The 23,064-nt window shown below is 44.3% G+C and overlaps 1 protein-coding gene across 4 annotated transcripts in view; it reads left to right on the forward strand.

The window, feature by feature from the left end:
• The window catches only part of PAWR (pro-apoptotic WT1 regulator), a 205,525-nt gene that overhangs the window by 68,941 nt on the left and 113,520 nt on the right, over positions 1 to 23,064 (forward strand). The gene's annotated exons all lie outside the window — the stretch shown is intronic.

Here is a 23,064-nt window from a genome sequence, read left to right on the forward strand (position 1 = left end):
ATGAGAAAGCTTCTTTTCTGATGCAGGAAGTTGATGGACTGGTCTTCTGGTCACTGGCTGCTCCATCAGCAGTAATTTTATATCTAGCAAGAGAAGACTATGTAATAGAGTGGGTGCTGTGAGTAACAAAAATAACAAGAATTCACTATGTAAGGGACAGCACTGTACATAACAGGAGAGGACACTTTACATAACTAGTGAGAATGGTACGTAATAAGGGATGGTGTTATACATAATAAAAGAAGAAACTATGCAACTAAGGACAGCGCTATCTATAATATAACGCTGGGATCGTCACTCTGTCCGAAGCCTTTATAGACTGCGCAGGCGCGACGCTCCTAGCGTTACATTATAGAGTGTCAGGAAAAAAAATGGCGCCGGAAGCAGGGGGTCGGGAGCAGGGGGACACCGTGCACATATTTGCGCCCTGATTATGCTGTGGCACTTCATGCCACAGCAATTTGTTACTTACGCCATTCCTTTCCGCCCCGCCCATTTTCTTCGTCCTCCTGCTGCCGGAATCGGCGCCTGCGCAGTCCGCGCTTTCCGACGCCATTTTCTTGAAGACACACCTGTCACCATTTTTTTTTTCCTGACACTCTATAATGTAACGCTAGGAGCGGAAAGGAATGGCGTAAGTAACAAATTGCTGTGGCATGAAGCTGTGGCACTTCATGCCACAGCAATTTGTTACTTACGCCGCCTGATTCCTTTGTCCTGCTGCCGGAATCGGCGCCTGCGCCCTACAGTGTGTCTTCAAGAAAATGGCGCCGGAAAGCGCGGACTGCGCAGGCGCCGATTCCGCCAGCAGGAGGACAAATTGCTGTGGCATGAGGCTGTGGCACTTCATGCCACAGCTATTTGTTACTTACGCCACCTGATACGGGGCATATATTATGGAGCAGCGTATGGGGCATATGGATGGGAGCAGCAAACTAAAGAACGGTGGCGCAGGATGGGATCAGCACATGACAGAACGGGGGTGCAGGATGGGAGCAGCACATGACAGAACGGGGGTACAGGATGGCAGCAGCACATGACAGAACAGGGGTGCAAGATGGAAGCAGCACATGACAGAACGGGGGCGCAGGATGGGAGCAGCACATGACAGAACGGGGGCGTAGGATGGGAGCAGCACATGACAGAACCGGGGCACAGGATGGGAGCAGCACATGACAGGATGGGGGCGCAGGATGGGAGCAGCAAATGACAGAATGGGGACGCAGGATGGAGCAGCACATACCAGGATGGAGACCATATACCAATATAAATGCTCGCCACCTGGGCGTAGAACGGGATCAATAGCTAGTACATAATAAGGCTACATTACTGTATCCGTGTGCAGTGTCAGTGTGCTGCCCGCTTTTACAGACACATTGGCCATGTCCTATTCTGATCCCCAAAATCGGGTCAGAACAGGACATTTTGTTACCCTAGCAAATCCATTCTCAGATCCATGATTTTCACGGATGTTTGAATGGACTGATAAAAAACTCTACAAGTCTGTGTGCCGTCCGATTAAAAAGGAAATCTGGCAGCCCACAGACATATCACACGAATGTGAGAATGTAGCCTAAGGGATTTTACAAATATCATTATCACCTCAAGTCATACAGTGCAGATATAGCCTAATATTTTCATCCAGTTACTTAACTCTGATATCTCGTCTGATTAGAGCTACTTTCTGTTTTTTCTTTCTTCTCCATCTTGTCAGATCTTCATGTCAACATCTCCCAGCCACAACTCGCCTTGTCACAATGATCACTGTGGCCCTGAAAATAACAAGGTCACTTATTATTATTATTTATTTATATAGCACCATTGATTCCATGGTGCTGTACATGAGAAGGGGTTACATACAAGTTACAAATATCACATACAGTAAACAAACTAACAATGGCGGACTCATACAGAGGGGCGAGGACCCTGCCCTTGCGGGCTTACATTCTACAGGATTATGGGGAAGGAGACAGTAGGTTGAGGGTTGCAGGAGCTCCGGTGTTGGTGAGGCGGTAGCTCCGGTGTTGGTGAGGCGGTAGCTCCGGTGTTGGTGAGGCAGTAGCTTCGATAGTGATGAGGCAGCAGCGGTGTCAGTGCAGGCTGTAGGCTTTCCTGAAGAGATGAGTTTTCAGGTTCCGTCTGAAGGATCCGACTGTGGTTGATAGTCGGACGTGTTGGGGCAGAGAGTTCCAGAGGATGGGGGATATTCGGGAGAAGTCTTGGAGGCGATTGAATGAGGAGCGAATAAGTGTGGAGGAGAGAAGGAGGTCTTGGGAGGACCGGAGATCACGTGAGGGAAGATATCGAGAGATTAGTTCAGAGATATATGGAGGAGACAGGTTGTGGATGGCTTTGTAGGTCAGTATTAGCAATTTGAACTGGATACGCTGAGGGAATGGGAGCCAGTGATGAGATTTGCAGAGAGGGGAAGTGGAGGAGTAGTGAGGAGAGAGGTGGATTAGTCGGGCAGCAGAGTTAAAGGTACCTTCACACTAAACGATATCGCTAGCAATCCGTGACGTTGCAGCGTCCTCGCAAGCGATATCGTTTAGTTTGACACGCAGCAGCGATCAGAATCCTGCTGTGATGTCGTTGGTCGGGGCTAGAGGGCCAGACCTTTCTTTGGTCGCTGGCTCTCCCGCTGACATAGCTGAATCGGCGTGTGTGACACCGATTCAGCGATGTCTTAGCTGGTAACCAGGGTAAACATCGGGTTACTAAGCGCAGGGCCGCGCTTAGTAACCCGATGTTTACCCTGGTTACCATCCTAAAAGTAAAAAAAACAAACACTACATACTTACCTACCGCTGTCTGTCCCCGGCGCTTTGCTTCTCTGCTCTGGCTGTGAGCACAGCGGCCGGAAAGCAGAGCGGTGACGTCACAGCTGTGCTTTCCGGCTGCCCGGCGCTCACAGCCAGAGCAGAGAAGCAAAGCGCCGGGAACAGACAGCGGTAGGTAAGTATGTAGCGTTTGTTTTTTTTACTTTTAGGATGGTAACCAGGGTAAACATCGGGTTACTAAGCGCGGCCCTGCGCTTAGTAACCCGATGTTTACCCTGGTTACCGGCATCGTTGGTCGCTGGAGAGCGGTCTGTGTGACAGCTCTCCAGAGACCAAACAGCGACGCTGCAGCGATCCGGATCGTTGTCTGGATCGCTGCAGCGTCGTTTAGTGTGAAGGTACCTTAAGGATGGACTGGAGAGGTGCAAGGGTGTTAGCAGGGAGGCCACAGAAAAGGATGTTGCAGTAGTCAAGGCGGGAAATGATGAGGGCGTGCACAAGCATTTTAGTAGATTGGGGGTTGAGGAAAGGACGGATCCTGGAGATATTTTTGAGCTGGAGGCGACAGGAGGTGGAAAGAGCTTGGATGTGTGGTTTGAAGGACAGGGCAGAGTCGAGGGTTACTCCGAGGCAGCGGACTTCGGGTACAGGGGAAAGCATGATGTCATTGACTGCGATAGATAGGTCAGGTAAGGAAGATTTGTGGGATGGAGGAAAGATGATGAGTTCAGATTTGTCCACATTGAGTTTGAGGAAGCGAGAGGAGAAGGAGGATATGGCTGATAGGCACTCTGGGATTCTGGACAGCAGAACGGTGACGTCTGGGCCAGAGAGGTAGATCTGAGTGTCATCAGCATAGAGGTGGTACTGGAATCCATGGGACATATATTGTATATGTACGTGCATCTCCCTTGCACTGCGCGCCTGACTACAGATACCCCACCATTAATATCCTATTAGCCATGCACCAATCAGAATATCAAGTGATAGGTAGTGATGTGCCCCCCATTAATTTTAATCTCCACCACCTGATAAATATAAAATATTCAGTCTCTGTGACTCTCCCCAATTATCTTTAAGGCTATGTGCACACACTCCATTTTTGTTGCGGAAAATATGCAAGGTTTTACAGTACAAACAAAGTGAATAAGATTTCTAAATTCTCATGCACATGTTGCTTATTTTTTCCTTGCAGATTTGCCGCAGATTAAAATCTGCATAATGTCAATTCTTGCAACATATTTCACGCATACTAATGAGTGGGGAAATATGCACCAAAAGCATGTCAACAATGTATCAAAATAATTATTTTACGCAGCATTTTTCCTCCCAACACATTCTGCTGCAATTCCTGAACATGTGCACAAAGCCTTAGTACCTGAACTGTGTCCCCCCATTCATTATAAGTCCTTGATAGCATCATAATGTATTTGGGTGTGGGAAAAGACATTATCAAGTACTTAACATCCTCTGCCACTTTTTAATTCATTACAAGTTCCTAACAGCGTTCTTTCCCACCTTTCATTTCATTTCAAAGTGTCCTATGCTCCTTACCCCTCCCTCTCCCACTCCCCAGTAAATTTTAAAGGGAACCTGTCACCCCCAAAATTGAAGATGAGCTAAGCCCTCAGGCATCAGGGGCTTATCTACAGCATGCTGTAAAGGTTAGGTTATGCTCATCCAGGGGCTGTCCCAGTTCTGTTCTGGTCCGATGGGCGTCGCGGTCCGGGGCCTCCCATCTTCTTACGATGACATCCTCTTCTTGTCTTCAGGCTGCGGCTCTGGTGCAGGCATACTTTGTTTGCACTGTTGAGGGCAGAGCAAAGTACTGCAGTGCGCAGGTGCCGGGAAAGGTCAGAGAGGCCCGGCGCCTGCGCACTGTGCCCATCTGACCAGAACAGAACCGAGACTGCCCCTGGGTGGGTATAATCTACCGTATATACTCGAGTATAAGCCAAGATTTTCAGCCCTTTTTTTAGGCTGAAAGTGCTCCTCTCGGCTTATACTCAAGTCATTGTCCCTGGGGGGTGCGCGGGGGAGGGGGAGCGGCGGCTGTGACATACTCACCTGCTCCTGGCGAGGTCCCTGCATCTGTTGTCTCCGGGCGCTGACAGCTTCTTCCAGCATTGAGCGGTCACATGTACCACTCACTACAGTAATGAATATGGACCCGACTCCACTCCCATAGGGGTGGAGCCGCATATTCATTACTGTAATGAGCGGTAACGGTGACCGCTCAACACTGGAAGAATCTGTCGGCGACCGGAAATGCAGTGTCCGCGCCAGGAGCAGGTCAATATAATGGGGAGGGAGAGCATTGCGCGATAGTCACTTCTCCTGGTTCCGGCGCCACTGTGTATTCCGCGTCCTCTGCAGTGACGCTCAGGTCAGAGGGCGCGATGGCGTGGTTAGTCCGCGCCCTCTGCCTGAACGTTAGTGCAGAGGACGCGGAAGACACAGCGACGCCGGAACGAGGACAGGTGACTATTGCGAGAGGTGAGTATGTTATTTTTTTTTTAATCGCAGCAACAGCATATGAGGCAAATATCTCTATGGAGAATCTTATGGGGCCATAATCAACACTTGTGCTGCATTGTATGGGGCAAAATATCTCTATGGAGCATATTATGGGGCCCTTATTAACCTTTATGCAGTACTGTATGGGGCAAATGTGTCTATGGAGCATCTTATCGGGCCATTATTAACCTTTGTGCAGCATAATATGGGGCTTATTTAATATGGAGCATCTTATGGGGCCCATCATGAACTGTATGGAGCATTATATGGGGCTCCTGATTCAATATGGATATTCAAAAACTTAACCTACTGATATATCTCAATTAATTTTACTTTTATTGGTACCTATTTTTATAATTTACCGGTAGCTGCTGCATTTTCCACCCTAGGCTTATACTCGAATCATTAAGTTTTCCCAGTTTTTTGTGTCAAAATTAGGGGGGTCAGCTTATACTCGAGTATATACGGTAACCTCTTTTTCTCATCTTTCAGGATACATCGGGGGCTTATCTACAGCATTACAGAATGCTGTAGATAAGCCCCTGATGCCGGTGGGCTTAGCTTACTTTCGGTTTTGGGGGTGACAGGTTCCCTTTAAGTCCCTGATAGCTTCATAATGAATTGTGGGATGGAGGGGGATGCTATCGGGGACTTGGCACCATCCTCCACTACCCAATTAATTTTACCTCCATATCTATTGTCTTCTTCCCCCAGTTCATAAGTCCATTATAAGCTCCTTTTACTCCCATCCCAGTCCCCCACATCCCTCATTGTCCTCTCCCCCACCCCATCCCTCATTGTCCTCTCCCCCACATCCATCATTGTCCTCTTCCCCACCCGCATCATTGTCTCCTTTCCCACCCCCATCATTGTCCTCCACTACATCCCATCATTGTCCTCTCCTTCACATCTCATCATTGTTCTCTTGCACATCCCATCATTGTCCTCTCCCCCACATCCCATCATTATCCTCTCTCCCACATATCATCATTGTCTCCTTTCCCACCCCCATCATTGTCCTCCACTACATCCCATCATTGTCCTCTCCTTCACATATCATCATTGTCCTCTACCCCATATACCATCGTTGTCCTCTCCCCCCACATACCATCATTGTCCTCTCCCCCCATATACCATCCTTGTCCTATCCCCCACATACCATCATTTTCCTCTCAGCCACACACCATCATTGTCCTCTCCCCTACGTCTGATTCCTCTTGTTTTCTTTTTACCAGTGCACTAACATATATAAAAAAAAAAACCACTCATCTCTCCATCCGCGCGAGCCTGTGTTACTGAGAAACCGCCTGGCAGGAAGCTGAGGACGGGACCCTGTAACTCCACTGCCATTTTCTCCTGTAGGCAGCAGAGCTGCAGGATCACTCCCTGCTTGCCACATCGCATATGATGAGGCCCTCATTATTACCGCCCTGCCAGAGCCCCCTCCACCTCCATACCCCGGCGCAGATGCAGCAGCTAATATGTCCGTCCCTTAGTCATGTAGAGAAACTACAGACTTTTCTTTTCAGCCTAGAAAACCAATTTAAGTGAGATTAAACATTGATAAAATATTTTTTTCTTTTACAGTGCTTCTTTCCTTCAAGTGAGTGCAGTCTGTTTTGCTGCTTATCCCATTTTACAATGGATTGTCTGGTGACTGAGATGTCTGACACTGTGCTGTTTAGTGGGACATAAGAATTTCCATGAAACAAAGGTCTTAGACTTTCCTCATCCACTCCCTTGGTTTTGCATTTTCATACTGTGCACACATGGTACAGGAGTAGAATAATAAACGCTCGGTGAATGCCAGCCTTGTCTCTGGAATTGTTAGTTCATTGTTTCTTAAGGCCCCTTCACACTAAGCGACGCTGCAGCGATACCGACAACGATTCGGATCGCTGCAGCGTCGCTGGAGAGCTGTCACACAGACCGCTCTCCAGCGACCAACGATGCCGGTAACCAGGGTAAACATCGGGTAACTAAGCGCAGGGCCGCGCTTAGTAACCCGATGTTTACCCTGGATACCATGCTAAAAGTAAAAAAAAACAAACACTAGATACTTACCTACCGCTGTCTGTCCTCCAGCGCTGCGCTCTGCTTCTCTGCTCTCCTCCTGTACTGTCTGTGAGCCGGAAAGCAGAGCGGTGACGTCACCGCTCTGCTTTCCGGCTCACAGCCAGTGCAGGAGGAGAGCAGAGCACAGCGCTGGAGGACAGACAGCGGTAGGTAAGTATCTAGTGTTTTTTTTTTTTTTACTTTTAGCATGGTAACCAGGGTAAACATCGGGTTACTAAGCGCGGCCCTGCGCTTAGTTACCCGATGTTTACCCTGGTTACCAGTGAAGACATCGCTGGATCGGTGTCACACACGCCGATCCAGCGATGTCTCCAGGGAGTCCAGCGACTAAATAAAGTTCTGGACTTTGTTCAGAACAGCAGGGGCCTGATCGTTGGTCGCTGTCACACAGAACGATTTCATTAACGATATCGTTGCTACGTCACAAATAGCAACGATATCGTTAACAATATCGTTATGTGTGAAGGTACCTTTACTGGGAGCCATAGTTTAGATTCTCCATGATCGAACATGATTAGTTCAGCTTGTTTAACACCAGGAGGCTAAAAAATGAACACTTAAATTGACTTTTAATCCTTAGTATGCTTAAAATGTAGTCTTCAGAGAACATTTCAGTTCTCTCAATTTGTAAACCTTATATTGAGCCTTTTTCTTAGTTAATTGTTATATCCCTCCACCCCCCCCCAAAAAAAAAAGTGGCAGACAAAAATGACCCTTTTAAAAAGGATAAGTGTTATTGACCCAACATTACAAGAATTGTGCAATACAAATTTTATACTTTAAAGGTGACCTGTCGCCAAGTTTGGCCGGTAAGAGATACGGCCATCACCTTTCAGGGCTGATATACAGCATTCTATAAAACTTTTATTATACTCAACAGGGGGGTGGTCTGGTCGATGGGTGTCGCTCTTCTTGGTCCGTCGCCTCCCTTCTTTTTGCGATGCCGCCCTCCTCGGCATCGCGCTCCTGCGCAGGCTTACTTCTCTGCCCTGTTGAGGGCAGAGCAAAGTACTACAGTGCACAGGTGCCGGGAAAGGTCAAAGATCCCTGATACATGCCGAGGAGACTGTGTGGATGACGAAGGGACGCGTCATCCACACGAAGCAAGCAGGAGGATGGGGATCATAAGAAGATGGGAGGCTTCAGACCGGACCACCCCACAGGTGAGTATAATAAAAGTTCTTTTTCTTCTCTTGCAGGTCGGGTTGGGGGCAGATAATACAGCATTATAGAATGCTGTATATCAGCCCTGAAAGGTGATAGCCGTATTTCTTATTGGCCAAACCTGATGACAGGTTCACTTTAAGCAAGTCTTTCACAGTTAGAACACATATCCATTAAAGTCTTTGGTGCTATTCACATGTCCTTGAGACATGTCACAAATTATTGCCCATACAAGTCTATGAATTCTTGAAAAATCAGTGACGGCACCGATTGATATGTGTTCAAACCATGATTAACATTGCAATGGGTAGTAGAAGCTTTGCAATTTTTTTCTATGATAAAATCACTCATGGAACACTCTTGGTTTAAACTGAAACACAAACCAAGTACGGTACTTAAGAAAATCAAATCCCAAAAAATCGGTGGAAATTGGAAATTTTTCATGTGTACAAGAATGAGGCCCGATATATTTTCAGTAGCCTGGACAATGTGGCTGACAAATGTACTGCTCTATATTGAAAGACAAGGTGCTACCATCACTACGTGCCCTTGGTAGACGTGCACTTTTCCAGCATGACAATGATCCAAAACTCACATCTGTTGCATTTCTAAAGAAGAACAGGGTGAAAGTGATTCAGTGGATAAGTATCTCTCCTGATCTGAACCCAATTGAACACCTCTGGGGAATTCTGAAGAGACAAGTTGAGCCTCACTCTACATCCAGCATCTACAATTATTTTCCCATAAAGGTTCTTCTTTCCATGTTTTTCGTAGATTAGACGCATACCCATTATTGTCTACGTGGCTGTTAACATGTCTGTTTTTTGCAGACCAGTTGGTCCACGAAATAAAACTGAGGCATGTCCAAGTTGTTATTCGAGTCATCGATCAAGATCAGGCCCATTATTTTAAACATTAAGATGGGTGAGAGAAGCTGTTCAATTTTTTTTTTTTAAATAAAACAGATAGTAAAAACTGACACACTGACCAAATATTGATGAACGTCTGTTCGCTGTTGATGTACAAGAAAAATCACTGATGGCATAACGCTGCATTCACACATAGTGTGACACATCCTAGTGCTGTCTGATTTTTTTATTTTTTTTTATTGGTCAGCGCTGGTCAACACATGCATGTGCTGTGACTGTCACACAGACGTGACACATTCATCTACGATGCCGAACAGCTGAATCTCGGGAGCGCTACAGGTAGCCGGGTTCCCGATGCAGCTCCTTCAGTAAGCACTATAGCTTGCCCAATAAGGAGGGAGCCAACGATGTTCGCTCATGTCTTGTCAGCATTAGAACACAGATTAGAATGTACAGCAGGTGAAATAAGTATTGAAAACGTCACCAATTTTGTAAGAAAATATATATCTAAAGGTGTTGACACGAAATTGTCACCAGATGTCAGTAACAAGCCATCCAATCCACAAAGGCAAATAAATCAAACCAAAGATGTCCATAAATTAAGTTATGTGTAATAATGAGAAATTACAGGGAAAAGGTATTGAATTTGGATGGGTTTCTACCCACATTTGGTGAGAATTTCATGCCAATAGCAGCTTTAGACATCTATTTACTTAAAAGATTTGTGACGTGTTCAGTACTTTTTTCACCTGCTGTATGTGCTCACTTGTCCATTAAAATCACAGTTCTGACAGTAGGAGCCTTGTGACTCAGAGCATGTGTAATTCTCATCCGATTTTCCAGTTCGGACTTTGTCATTAAAGTCTATGGGGATCCGTATAAATTGGAGTTAACACAAAAGACATACAGTTGTGGCCAAAAGTATTGACACCCCTGCAATTCTGTGAGATAATACCCAGTTTCTTCCTGAAAATGATTGCAAACACAAATTATTTGGTATTATCTTCATTTAATTTGTCTTAAATGAAAAAACACAAAAAGAATTGTCCTAAAGCCAAATTGGATATAATTCCACACCAAACATAAAAAGGGGGTGGACAAAAGTATTGGCACTGTTCGAAAAATCATGTGATGCTTCTCTAATTTGTGTAATTAACAGCACCTGTAACTTACCTGTGGCACCTAACAACATGTGTTGGCAATAACTAAATCACACTTGCAGCCAGTTGACATGGATTAAAGTTGACTCAACCTCTGTCCTGTGTCCTTGTGTGTACCACATTGAGCATGGAGAAAAGAAAGAAGACCAAAGAACTGTCTGAGGACTTGAGAAACCAAATTGCGAGGAAGCATGAGCAATCTCAAGGCTACAAGTCCATCTCCAAAGACCTGAATTTTCCTGTGTCTACCGTGCGCAGTGTCATCAAGTAGTTTAAAGCCCATGGCACTGTGGCTAACCTCCCTAGATGTGGATGGAAAAGAAAAATTGACAAGAGATTTCAATGCAAGATTGTGCGGATGTTGGATAAAGAACCTCGACTAACATCCAAACAAGTTCAAGCTGCCCTGCAGTCCGATGGTACAACAGTGTCAACCCGTACAATCTGTCGGCTTCTGAATGAAAAGGGACTGTATGGTAGGAGACCCAGGAAGACCCCACTTCTTACCCTGAGACATAAAAAAGCCAGGCTGGAGTTTGCCAAAACTTACCTGAAAAAGCCTAAAACGTTTTGGAAGAATGTTCTCTGGTCAAATGAGACAAAAGTAGAGCTTTTTGGGCAAAGGCATCAACATAGAGTTTACAGGAGAAAAAAAGAGGCATTCAAAGAAAAGAACACGGTCCCTACAGTCAAACATGGCGGAGGTTCCCTGATGTTTTGGTGTTGCTTTGCTGCCTCTGGCACTGGACTGCTTGACCGTGTGCATGGCATTATGAAGTCTGGAGACTACCAACAAATTTTGCAGCATAATGTAGGGCCAAGTGTGAGAAAGCTGGGTCTCCCTCAGAGGTCATGGGTCTTCCAGCAGGACAATGACCCAAAACACACTTCAAAAAGCACTAGAAAATGGTTTGAGAGAAAGCACTGGAGACTTCTAAGGTGGCCAGTAAAGAGTCCAGACCTGAATCCCATAGAACACCTGTGGAGAGATCTAAAAATGGCAGTTTGGAGAAGGCACCCTTCAAATATCAGGGACCTGGAGCAGTTTGCCAAAGAAGAATGGTCTAAAATTCCAGCAGAGCATTGTAAGAAACTCATTGATGGTTACCGGAAGTGGTTGGTCGCAGTTATTTTGGCTAAAAGTTGTGCAACCAAGTATTAGGCTGATGGTGCCAATACTTTTGTCTGGCCCATTTTTGGAGTTTTGTGTGAAACGATCAATGTTTTGCTTTTTGCTTCATTCTCTTTTGTGTTTTTTTCATTTAAGACAAATTAAATGAAGATAATAATGCCAAAGAATTTGTGATTGCAATCATTTTCAGGAAGAAACTGATTATCTGACAGAATTGCAGGGGTGTCAATACGTTTGGCCACAACTGTACTTGGTAGTTCCATGTTCCAATAATCCGTTTTTAACTGACCCATTGCAGAGAGTTAATGGATAAAAAAATAGTTCAACCTCCCTGCTTTAGTGAAAAAAAAGAGATGAGAATAAAATGGATGCATGTAACTACGATGATACTTAAGAAGACAATCAGTTAATTTCTCTTGGATGGTAACGCTCATGGGGATGTGTGAATGCAACCTAAGGCTAGGTCCACACAAGCACATAAAACATTTTTGATTTTGATCCAGAAAAAAAATTATGATTTTTCATCCGCATCCTCATCCATTTGTAGTCCGTATGGCATCTGTGTGGCAATCGTCATTGTACATCAGCAGTTAATTAAATTTACAAGATCAAAAACTGTTCCCTATGTTAATAATGGCAATGTAACCATAAAAATCAGATGCTGTACATTTGTTCCTTATGTGATCCATGTTTTTCTTACCAATAAACTTGAATAGGTGAGTCTCACGCAAAAAATGGAAGAAATTAGCACACACTTCATTTTTATTCTCATGGACATTGTCCATGTAAAAAAATGCATAATCTGAACAGTCCAATTGAGTAACCTTGGTCCTAATGCTGCACTTGAAATATAATTTTTTTTTCACAGATAGCATTCAGACCAAAACTATCATCAAGTAGGCATAGAATAAGGGCGTTTTTACATGTCCCTGTTTTATGTGGCCAAAATGGACTTGGTTTTTTAAAACCGTCAATTTTTTTTTTCTTTCTATGCTCAGTTTCTTTAGTCTACTGAAATTTTGTCTGGCACATGTGAATAAACTGTGATGCAAGAGTTAAAATGTCTTAAGTGTTGATTAGACGTGACAATTACATGTGTTGTAGAAACCTTCTGAATAGGAGGTAGGGCGGTGCTGACATTATTTAGATTGCACCTGGAAAACCCGATCCAGAACTGTGCCTTCCCAATACAAAAGACACAAGGTTCAGTTTGCACTACTAGCAGTTACCCTTTTAGGTTGTTAGCAATTAAGTCATTATAGAACATCCAGTTTCACTGTTTTTTTGTCATAATATTTTAAAAGAAAAAAAAAAGACTCAAGCAATCAGCTACAACAAACTTCTCTATGATAAAGTTGGTTGTAGAGCATGTCCATATATACAAAATGAACAATGATTAGCAGTGAAGATTCACAATGAAGATTTTGTTTCACCTTGGTACAGAAGCAGATAAAATAAAAAGTCTATACCATTTTCTTACCTTTCATCCATGACAGCATCATTGAGAATATCCTGCCCCACAACTAGACTAGATACATTGAAAAAAAAAAATCACCCATTTCTTCTTTCAGTGGTTTTCTTTTGGGCAGAGGAGCCTGGATCATGCAGCTTGAGAGCAGTGACTATGGAACATCTTTATGGTAGACTAGATGGTGGCCCGATTCTAACGCATCGGGTATTTTAGAATATGCATGTCCACGTAGTATATTGCCCAGTCACATAGTATATTGCCCAGCCACGTACTATATTGCCCAGCCACGTACTATATTGCCCAGCCACGTACTATATTGCCCAGCCACGTACTATATTGCCCAGCCACGTACTGTATTGCCCAGCCACGTGCTATATTGCCCAGCCACGTGCTGTATTGCCCAGCCACGTAGTATATTGGCCAGCTACGTAGTATATTGGCCAGCGACGTAGTATACAGCACAGAGCCACGTAGTATATTGCCGAGTCACGTAGTATACAGCACAGAGCCACGTAGTATATTGCCCAGCCACGTAGTATGTTGTCCAGCCACATAGTATGTTGCCCAGCCACGTAGAATATTGCCCAGCCATGTAGTATATTGCCCAGCCACGTAGTATATTGCCCAGCCACGTAGTATATTGCCCAGCCACGTAGCATATTGCCCAGTCACGTAGTATATTGCCCAGTCACGTAGTATATTGCCCAGCCACGTAGTATATTGCCCAGCCACGTAGTATATTGCCCAGTTACGTAGTATATTGCCCAGTCACGTAGTATATTGCCCAGCCACGTAGTATATTGCCCAGCCACGTAGTATATTGCCCAGCCACGTAGTATATTGCCCAGTTACGTAGTATATTGCCCAGTCACGTAGTATATTGCCCAGTCACGTAGTATATTGCCCAGCCACGTAGTATACAGCACAGAGCCACGTAGTATATTGCCCAGTCACGAAGTATATTGCCCAGCCACGTAGTATATTGCCCAGCCACGTAGTATATTGCCCAGCCACGTAGTATATTGCCCAGCCACGTAGAATATTGCCCAGCCACGTAGAATATTGCCCAGCCACGTAGAATATTGCCCAGCCACGTAGTATATTGCCCAGCCACGTAGTATATTGCCCAGACACGAAGTATATTGCCCAGACACGTAGTATATTGCCCAGCCACGTAGAATATTGCCCAGCCACGTAGTATATTGCCCAGTCACGTAGTATATTGCCCAGCCACGTAGTATATTGCCCAGCCACGTAGTATATTGCCTAGTCACGTAGTATATTGCCTAGTCACGTAGTATATTGCCCAGTCACGTAGTATATTGACCAGCCACGTAGTATATTGCACAGCCACAAAATATACAGCACAGAGCCACGTAGAATATTGTCCAGCCACGTAGAATATTGTCCAGCCACGTAGTATATTGCCCAGTCACGTAGTATATTGCCCAGTCACGTAGTATATTGCACAGCCACGTAATATACAGCACAGAGCCACGTAGTATATTGCCCAGCCACGTAGTATATTGCCCAGTCACGTAGTATATTGCCCAGTCACGTAGTATATTGCCCAGCCATGTAGTATATTGCCCAGTCACGTAATATACAGCACAAAGCTACGTAGTATATTGCCCAGCCACGCAGTATATTGCACAGCAACTTAGTATACAGCACAGAGCCACGTAGTATATTGCCCAGTCACGACGTATACAGCACAGAGCCACGTAGTATATTGCCCAGTCACGTATTATACAGCACAGACACGTAGTATATTGCCCAGCCAGGTAGTATATTGCCCAGTCACGTATGTAACAGGTTAAATAAAAAATAAACATACTCACCCGAAGAGCCCGTTGTAGTTCCGGTGCTTGTGAGCAGTGTCCGGTCCCAGGATTGGTATGAGCGCAGGACCTTCCATGACGTTGCGGTCACATGACCGTGACGTCGCAGTCACATGACCGTGTCGTCATGGAAGGTCCTTCTCCCATAGCCTCTTTGGAAGCAGAACCTGCCGCTTGCAGTGCCGAGGAGAGGATGCGACGGCGGAAGGTGAGAATAAGGTTTTTTTTTTATTATTATTTTTAACATTAGATCCTTTTACTATTGACGCTGCATACGCAGCATCAATAGTAAAAAGTTGGGGATACACAGGGTTAATAGCGGCGGTAACGAAGTGCGTTACCCGCGGCATAACGCGGTCCGTTACCGCCGGCATTAACCCTGTGTTAGCGGTGACCGGAAGGGAGTATGCGGGCGACAGGCACTGACTGTGGGGAGTAAGGAGCGGCCATTTTCTTCTGGACTGTGCCCGTTGCTGATTGGTCGCGGCAGCCATGACAGGCAGCTGCCGAGACCAATCAGCGAATGAATAACCGTGACAGACAGAAGGACAGACAGACGGAAGTGACCCTTACACAATTATATAGTAGATTTAGCCGTCTCCAACAGGAACTGTAGCCAATATGTCATTTGGGGTAGCCTCAGGAATCTAACTCTCCACTAGGAGCAGTCCAGCTGTTTGGGTATCCCTTCTTCATCTTGGATTGGCATGCTGCCACTTGCTTTTTGGCTCAGTTCAGCCAGCTGCTTCATGCATCTTGGCTCAACCTGGCCTGCTGTTTCACGGCTCTTGGCTCAGCTCAGCCTGCTGCTTCTCATACCTTTTGTCTTAGATCTACCTGTTGCCTCAAGCCTCTTGGGTAGGCCTGCTGCCTCACGCCTCTTGGCTAGGCCTACCTCCTCAAGGCTCATAGCTCTCACCTGTAGCCTTATGCATTTTGGCTCCACACACTGCCTTTTGGCTTGGCTCAGCCTACTGCCTCAAGCCTCTTGACTTGGTGTGCTGCCTTGTGTTTATTCTCTCAGATGGATACCTCTTGACTTGACTCTGTGAGCCATACCGGTTGGCTCAGCTTGGGCTAATACTTCATGCCCGTTGGCTAGGCTTTGCCTAATTCCTCATACATAGAAAAAAAAAGATCTGCACACATTTGTCCAGGAGGTGCCGCCCGAACTAGAGAAAACCAATGTATCAAGAGAAAAAGCAATCAGCCACACTCAAATGCGTATTTGGTTGCAAAAAGTGCCCATATTTATTACATGTACATTTAGTTATTCACCACAGAAATGAGAAAATCAGAATAAGTGATTCCTTTTTCTCTTAATTCCTCATACATGTTACCTCAGCTTGGCCTAATGTTTTATCCCTGATAGCATTGCTTAGGTCGATGCTTCAATTTTGTTGCCTCAGTTTGGCCTAATGCCGCATGACTGTTGCCTCGACTTGGCCTAATGCCTCATGCCTGTTGCCTCAGTCTAATGCCTCATTCTTGTTGGTTCGATATAATGCCTCATGGCTGATGACTCGGCCTAGAGCCTCTTGGCTCACCCTAATGCCTCTTGGCTTGGACTAGCGTAATACCCCATGTATATTGGCTGAGATTGTTTTGCAGCCTCCTGTCCCAGCCTCACGCCCTTTGCGGCTGCTTGGCATAATGCCTCATGCCACAGCTCGGCCTCACTTGCCGTGGCTCGGCCTAACTCCTCTTGCCGTGGCATTTTTCCATCTCGCTGGTATGTGTGAGGGCTGCTACCAATTCGAGAGCTGCAGCTGTTGTATTATATGAAGCGTCAGCAGCATCAACATTTGTCTAAGGAACTTTTGTCTGTAAGAGGGAAAGTGATTCAGAAAGTGAATGTAGGTCGAGGTGTTTGAGATTTCCGTGAGGGTGTGCAAGTTTGTCGAGTGGAGATTGTGCATCTAGAGAGGAGAGGGAAGAGCATGTGAGTAGATTGTAGTCAGACAGATGGGGAGGTGATTTAGAGTGGTTAGATAGGGAACAGAGGTGAAGCTGAGGTCCAGTGTGTGGCCTTCTTTGTGAGTGGCTGCGGAAGACCATTGAGCAAGGCTGAAGGAGGAAGCAAGAGATAGAAGCTTAGAGACAGCTGAATGGGCTGTGTCAATGGGGAATTTGACATTCAAATAAAAAATGAAGACAGCGCCTCATGCGTTGGTGAAAAATCGCAGTTCCTTTATTCTGCCCTCTGTGGCGACGTTTCGATCTACATGATCTTATTCAGTCTTGAAAAAGAATGTTTGGATGTTTTCCGGGAAGGACTCTCTGGAATTGACATGCGCCTCTCTTGTGGGTAATAGTTAACCCTTTATTTGCCATGAGGTGCTGTGAATTGTTTATTCTTTGAATGGGGAATTTGACGTCACCCATGATGATAGTGCGGATGTCAGTGGAAAGGAAATGAGGAAGTCAGGTAGTGAAGTGTTTAAGGAAGGTGGTTGATGACCCTGGGGGGCGGTAAATGACAGCTAATTAGACAGCTATTGTATGCACAACTATGGTTCTACTGTGTCCTGACTTAAACGGTGCAGACCAAATTATATTGAATTGTCTGAGGGATGATAGACAAAGTCCCCTTAATTTATATCCTATTTGTCTGTCAAAACATCACTTTGCCCCCATGTCTTATTATTATCAGGCACAAGGGGTAATTGAGAGTTGAGTGTAAAAGAGCAGTGGAAAGGTGAATTGCTATAAGTAACAAAATCCTAAATGTTCTGTTCCTTATGTATAATTCAAAGAATTGTATTATTAATGCATATGATATAGATTGTTATAGCCGGCAAACCACCAAGTAATCATTAGTACACTATGATATCAACATTGTACTATGCATTACACCGGGTTATATAATTTTCAGAACGCTCTACTGAAGACCTCATTGTGTGCGCTAACACCTTTGTATTAAAGACTGGAGTCACTCAGCGATCAACACTGATATAGTTCAGCTCTACTATTGGGTCAACATTATTGGCAGTATGTTTGTGCTCAGTCAGAAAAAGAAGTCAACACTTCCAATAGTATACTACAAAAACAAAAAAACTGAACCACATTATATTTTTTGCAGCATACTATTGGACGTGTTGAATGCCTTTTTTTTTCTGACTGAGCTCTCCTCTCATCAGCCTGGTTGTTTTCAGTTGGTGCTGGATCCTGCCTGCTCTTTAGATTTGTAGGCTTTTGGCCCGGGAGAGGCATGTTTGAAAGATATTAGGTGGTTTGAGGTTCCATCTCAGAGAGGGAGAAGTTGCCCTGCTATGGTTGATGGGCCCTCGTAAGTTGGCCAATTTATGCCCTAAGTATCTTCATTTTTATTACTATATTCCATACTGCAGTGAAGCAATTCAAATTTCATATGTTCAATGTTTGCATATATTATTATTATTATACATTTTTATAGCGCCACTTATTCCATGACGCTTTTCATGTGAAAAGGGGGCAAATATAGACAAATACAATTGAACATGAGCCAAAAACAAGGCACACAGGTACATAAGGAGGGAGGACCCTGCAGGTGAGGGTTCACAGTCTGCAGGGGATGGGTGAGGATACACTAGGAGAGGGTAGAGCTGGTTGTGCGGCGGTTCAGTAGGTTGAGGATCACTGCAGGCTGTAGAATATCTTCGCACTTACGGAGGTTGCTGTATTCTTTTGTTTGAATATTATGCAGTTGTAGCAGCTTGCATATGTTCACATCTGCTTTATTCTGTTTGGAGGTGCTGGTTAGTTTTATTTTTGTAACATTGCGTTTATGTTGGACTTCCTGAAATGTACAGTAGTTAAGGATCATCAGACTGTATAATCAGATTCAGTAAGAAGGAACATAAACCAGCTCACCCGTGATTCAACAACCAAACCTCGGGAGCACGGACCCGCTGTGTCCAGGCGTACAACATCCAAAAAAAGAAAGGAATGTCCAGCTTCACCGAGTCCGTAAAAAAGCGTTTTCTTTATTCACAAACTTTAAACATGGAGGATACAGACTTCAGCACAACCATATGGGTAAGAATCTCAACGTGTTTCTGGAGACTAGGCTCCCTTAATAATCAGATTCAGCAGAATCAATACCTGTGTATAAATCACGAAATAACTTTTGCCATGACGTTGTTAATCGGTGAAGGTATTATACAGGAAAGGTGACTTCCAGTAATAAGTCACACCTTGACCCCAGGATACATACGTAGAATATAATTATTTTTTCAACAGCTACACTGAGAATTTTTGCAGCACTACTAATTGATTTTTAAATGTTGAGCTACAGCCGCTAACCAAATGAATAAAGGTATTGTGCGTGTGTCCTATTCTAATTAATTGAAGTGTGCCCAATGTTTTCCAGGAGTTCAACAGTTGTGTTGGCAGCTGTCCCACCCCACTTGCAGCAACGTGTTTTAGCACCCAGTGCGGAATTGAGAGAAGTTGCAGAAGTTAGACTGCATTTTACGTAGTGGGCTTGAGCACGACGGGTATTGGCTGTATTTTCTAGCTAACACCTGCTTGTAACTTCTGGCACAGTCAATAGTGACCTAATAAAGCACTTTATCTTCATTGAGAGTGCTCCTATTGGGCAAGCAGGATGATAAACCACAATGCTAATGCTTAAGTATTGCAGTGTATGACAATCAAGTGATCGTATGTGTAAATCTCCTAGTGTGACGTAAAAATAAATAAATTGAGCAAAAAAATGTGCAGGACATTGTTCCAGCAGACACATAAATATTTTGTGACTGTCAGATGGGAATCCTACAAACTACCACCGATCTGCCGACATTCCCGACTCCTTTTTTGATCAGACTGCTGGGTGTAGCATAATGCACCCATGACATTGAATCGGGATGTCTAATCAAAAGAGGAGCTGGAGATGCCGGCAGGTAGTAAGCGGTTTGCAGTGCTTCTATGTGGAAGTCACAGAATATTGATGTGGCTGCAGGTCCTCATCCTGCAAATTGATTCACTCATGTCTATTATTAAGTGATTAAAAAATGTATAAAAAAAAACCCTTAAAATATAATGTTCAGTCACCCTCTTTTTACATGCATCATGGGAATAAATAAACATAATTATCATTACTGTGTCTGTAAAATTCCATACTTATAACGTATCACATTTGAGAAAAAAATGCCCATGATGCTGGTCCTCTGTTCACCTTGGTGGTTCTTGACTGCTAGTCCAGAGCTCTGTGAACCTCTTCCTACCTTCTGGCATCCTATGTTCATCTAGACCTGATGTAAAACCAGGCAAACTAATCAGAAGAGGCACTGGTGATGAGGGAATTTCTCGGGGTTCTTGTCTGACAGCCATGGCTTACTGATGTGCCACTGGACTAGAGTCCTGTTTTTTTTTGTAGCTCAACTTTAGTTCTTTCTCCTACATGGTCAAAGAAAATGGAATAGATGTTTTGTTTTTTTTTTGCATCACCTCTCCTCCACTGAAAGAAAACTACGGTAATAAAAGGTGATAAGTTATATTTCTCGACCCACGTAAGAAAAAAAACAAGCCAACAGCTGCTCCATCAACAATAAAGAATATGGAGACAACACCTAAAGTTTTTATTTTCATTTTGTAGCAATAAACTAATAATAAAACTATATTTAAAAATATATAACTTTGCTATTGCGTAATTTCACTTACAGAATTAAACGGAATCTGTCGCCTACTTTTTCGTATATATGCTGCGGCCACCGCCATTAGGGGCTTATCTACAGCATACTCACCTGGAGGGGCGGTCGGGTCCAATGGGTGTCACGGTCCGGCGCCTCCCATCTTCATGCGATGATGTCCTCTTCCTTGCTTCCTGTTGTTGCTTCGGCGCAGGCGTATTTTATCTGCCCTGTTGAGGGCAGAGCAAAGTACTGCAGTGCGCAGGTGCCGGGAAAGGTCAGTATGATGTAACTTGTTTTTCTTATCTTTCAGGTTACATCGGGGGGGGGGGGCTTATCTACAGCATTTCAGAATGCTGTAGATAAGCCCCTACAGGCGGTGGCCGCAGCTCATATACGAAAAAGTAGGTGACAGATTCCCTTTAAGTGAATATGTGATTTTTACAACAAAGCGAATACCATGAAAACTATTTCTCTGTTTTCTTAACCATTTACCACGCAAAATAGTTTTTTCCCCCTGTGCCTCAATATTTTATATGTCAAGCCATTGTGAATTTAGAAATGGCAACTGGGCACAAAAATCTGGCCCTTAAATGACTGTTGATGGTAAAAGCAAAAGCTGAAAAATGAAGTTGATTTAGTGGACTATAAATGTGCATACCGTATATTTATGTGTGTGTACATGTGTGTGTGTGTGTATATATATATACTGAATATACTGTATATGCACAAATCGTCCACTAAATAGTCTTCGAATAAGAATAAACACACACACAATATTTATAAATTTATAAAGAATAAACACATACACAAAAGCCCTCCAAACATTACAAATAAAATATATTTATATGTATTTTATTTTTGGGGGGATTTTGTGTGTGTTTATTCTTATTTGAGGTACACGTCTGTATTTCATTTTAACCACAGTAAATCACAGCATTTTTACTGGAAATTTTTTTTGTGTGTACATCTTGTTAAATGAAATCTTAGTTTTGTCTTTGCAATCCTAATTTATTCCTTTGCTTTCACACACCGTACATTAATGTCTGTTATATTGGTAAAGCTATTTAATTACCGCAGCATGTTTGCTCAGCTATTTCTTTAGTCAGCAATGCCTGGAAATGCTGTGATCTGCTCTTTAGAGATGAAAATGTCACCCAGCATAATGAAATCTAATTCCTCAGCTCTCACTGTTCTCTTCCCCGTGTGAAGTGTAGAACAGCCAGAAGATGTTAGAACTTTGAGATCAAAGGCCTTAAATGCAGATATAGTAGGACTTGTAATTCTGGTGTGAAAGAATCTAGAAATGAAAATATTCTTCGTGGCCTTTAGTAAATAAAGACTTTGGATGCCTTTTCCATGAGGTGCCATTATGAGAGATGGAGGTTTATTTCAGCTAACACTTGGCACCACTTTGTAAATAAGGCTGCTTTCACACATCAGGTTTTTTGCCGGATGCGGCGTCGCGCCGCATCACCGGATCCGTTTTTTTTTTAAAGAAACCGGATGCAACCGGACGAGCCGGATCCGGTTTTTTAGCCAGATCCGTTGTCCGGATCCGGCAAAAAACCTGATCCGGCTTGTCCGGTCGCATCCGTTTCGTCCGTTTTATTTTCCGGTTTTTTACGGATCCGGCTTTAAAAAACGCCCCCTGAAAGGCTAAAAAGGTGATTGGCCGGCTGAAAACTATATATACAGTGTTCTTAACATCTGTGACGAGTTGGAGAGGAGCAAGCTGCAGAGCAAGATGGAGGGCATTATTGCAAAGATTCTGCAGAACAACGTGGATTTCATCACAGAGGCGAATCGATTAAAAGCTATTGTGATTGAGAAAGAGGAAGAGAGACAGCGTGTCATGCGTCTGCGACGACGCCGTTTGTGGATCCACCCCATCACGGCACAGAGAATGACCCGGGGAGTCTTTTCAACGTTGTATATGGAGCTTCGAGGTGACCCTGAAAAGTTTTTCTGCTATGTTCGGATGAAAGCGGAGAACTTTGATATATTGGTGGAGCGGGTTCAACATCTGATAAGAAGGAGTGATACCTATTGCCGATTCTCCATTACCCCAGCTGAGCGTCTGATGGTGACTCTTCGGTAAGCATTCTTTTTGCATCAACTTTTGTTGTGGACTCTTTATTTGATATTTTGAATTTGTAGTAATTTCTTCCTTCCTTTTCTTCACAGATTCCTAGCAACCAGTGAATCCCGGTCTTCCCTACATTTTCAATTCAGACTGGGCATTTCCACAATATCAGGAATAGTGAGGCACACTTGCCGTGCACTGTGGGACTGTTTGCATGAAGAATACATTCCACATCCCACAATGCAGACATGGTTGGAAGTAGCTGACAGATTCCTGGAAGTGTGCCAGTTTCCCAATTGCTTGGGTGCGGTGGACGGGAAACACATCCGTATCGTGAAACCGGCTGGTTCTGGATC

Source organism: Ranitomeya imitator, chromosome 4 (assembly GCF_032444005.1).
Source record: "Ranitomeya imitator isolate aRanImi1 chromosome 4, aRanImi1.pri, whole genome shotgun sequence".
NCBI classification, from domain to species: domain Eukaryota; kingdom Metazoa; phylum Chordata; class Amphibia; order Anura; family Dendrobatidae; genus Ranitomeya; species Ranitomeya imitator.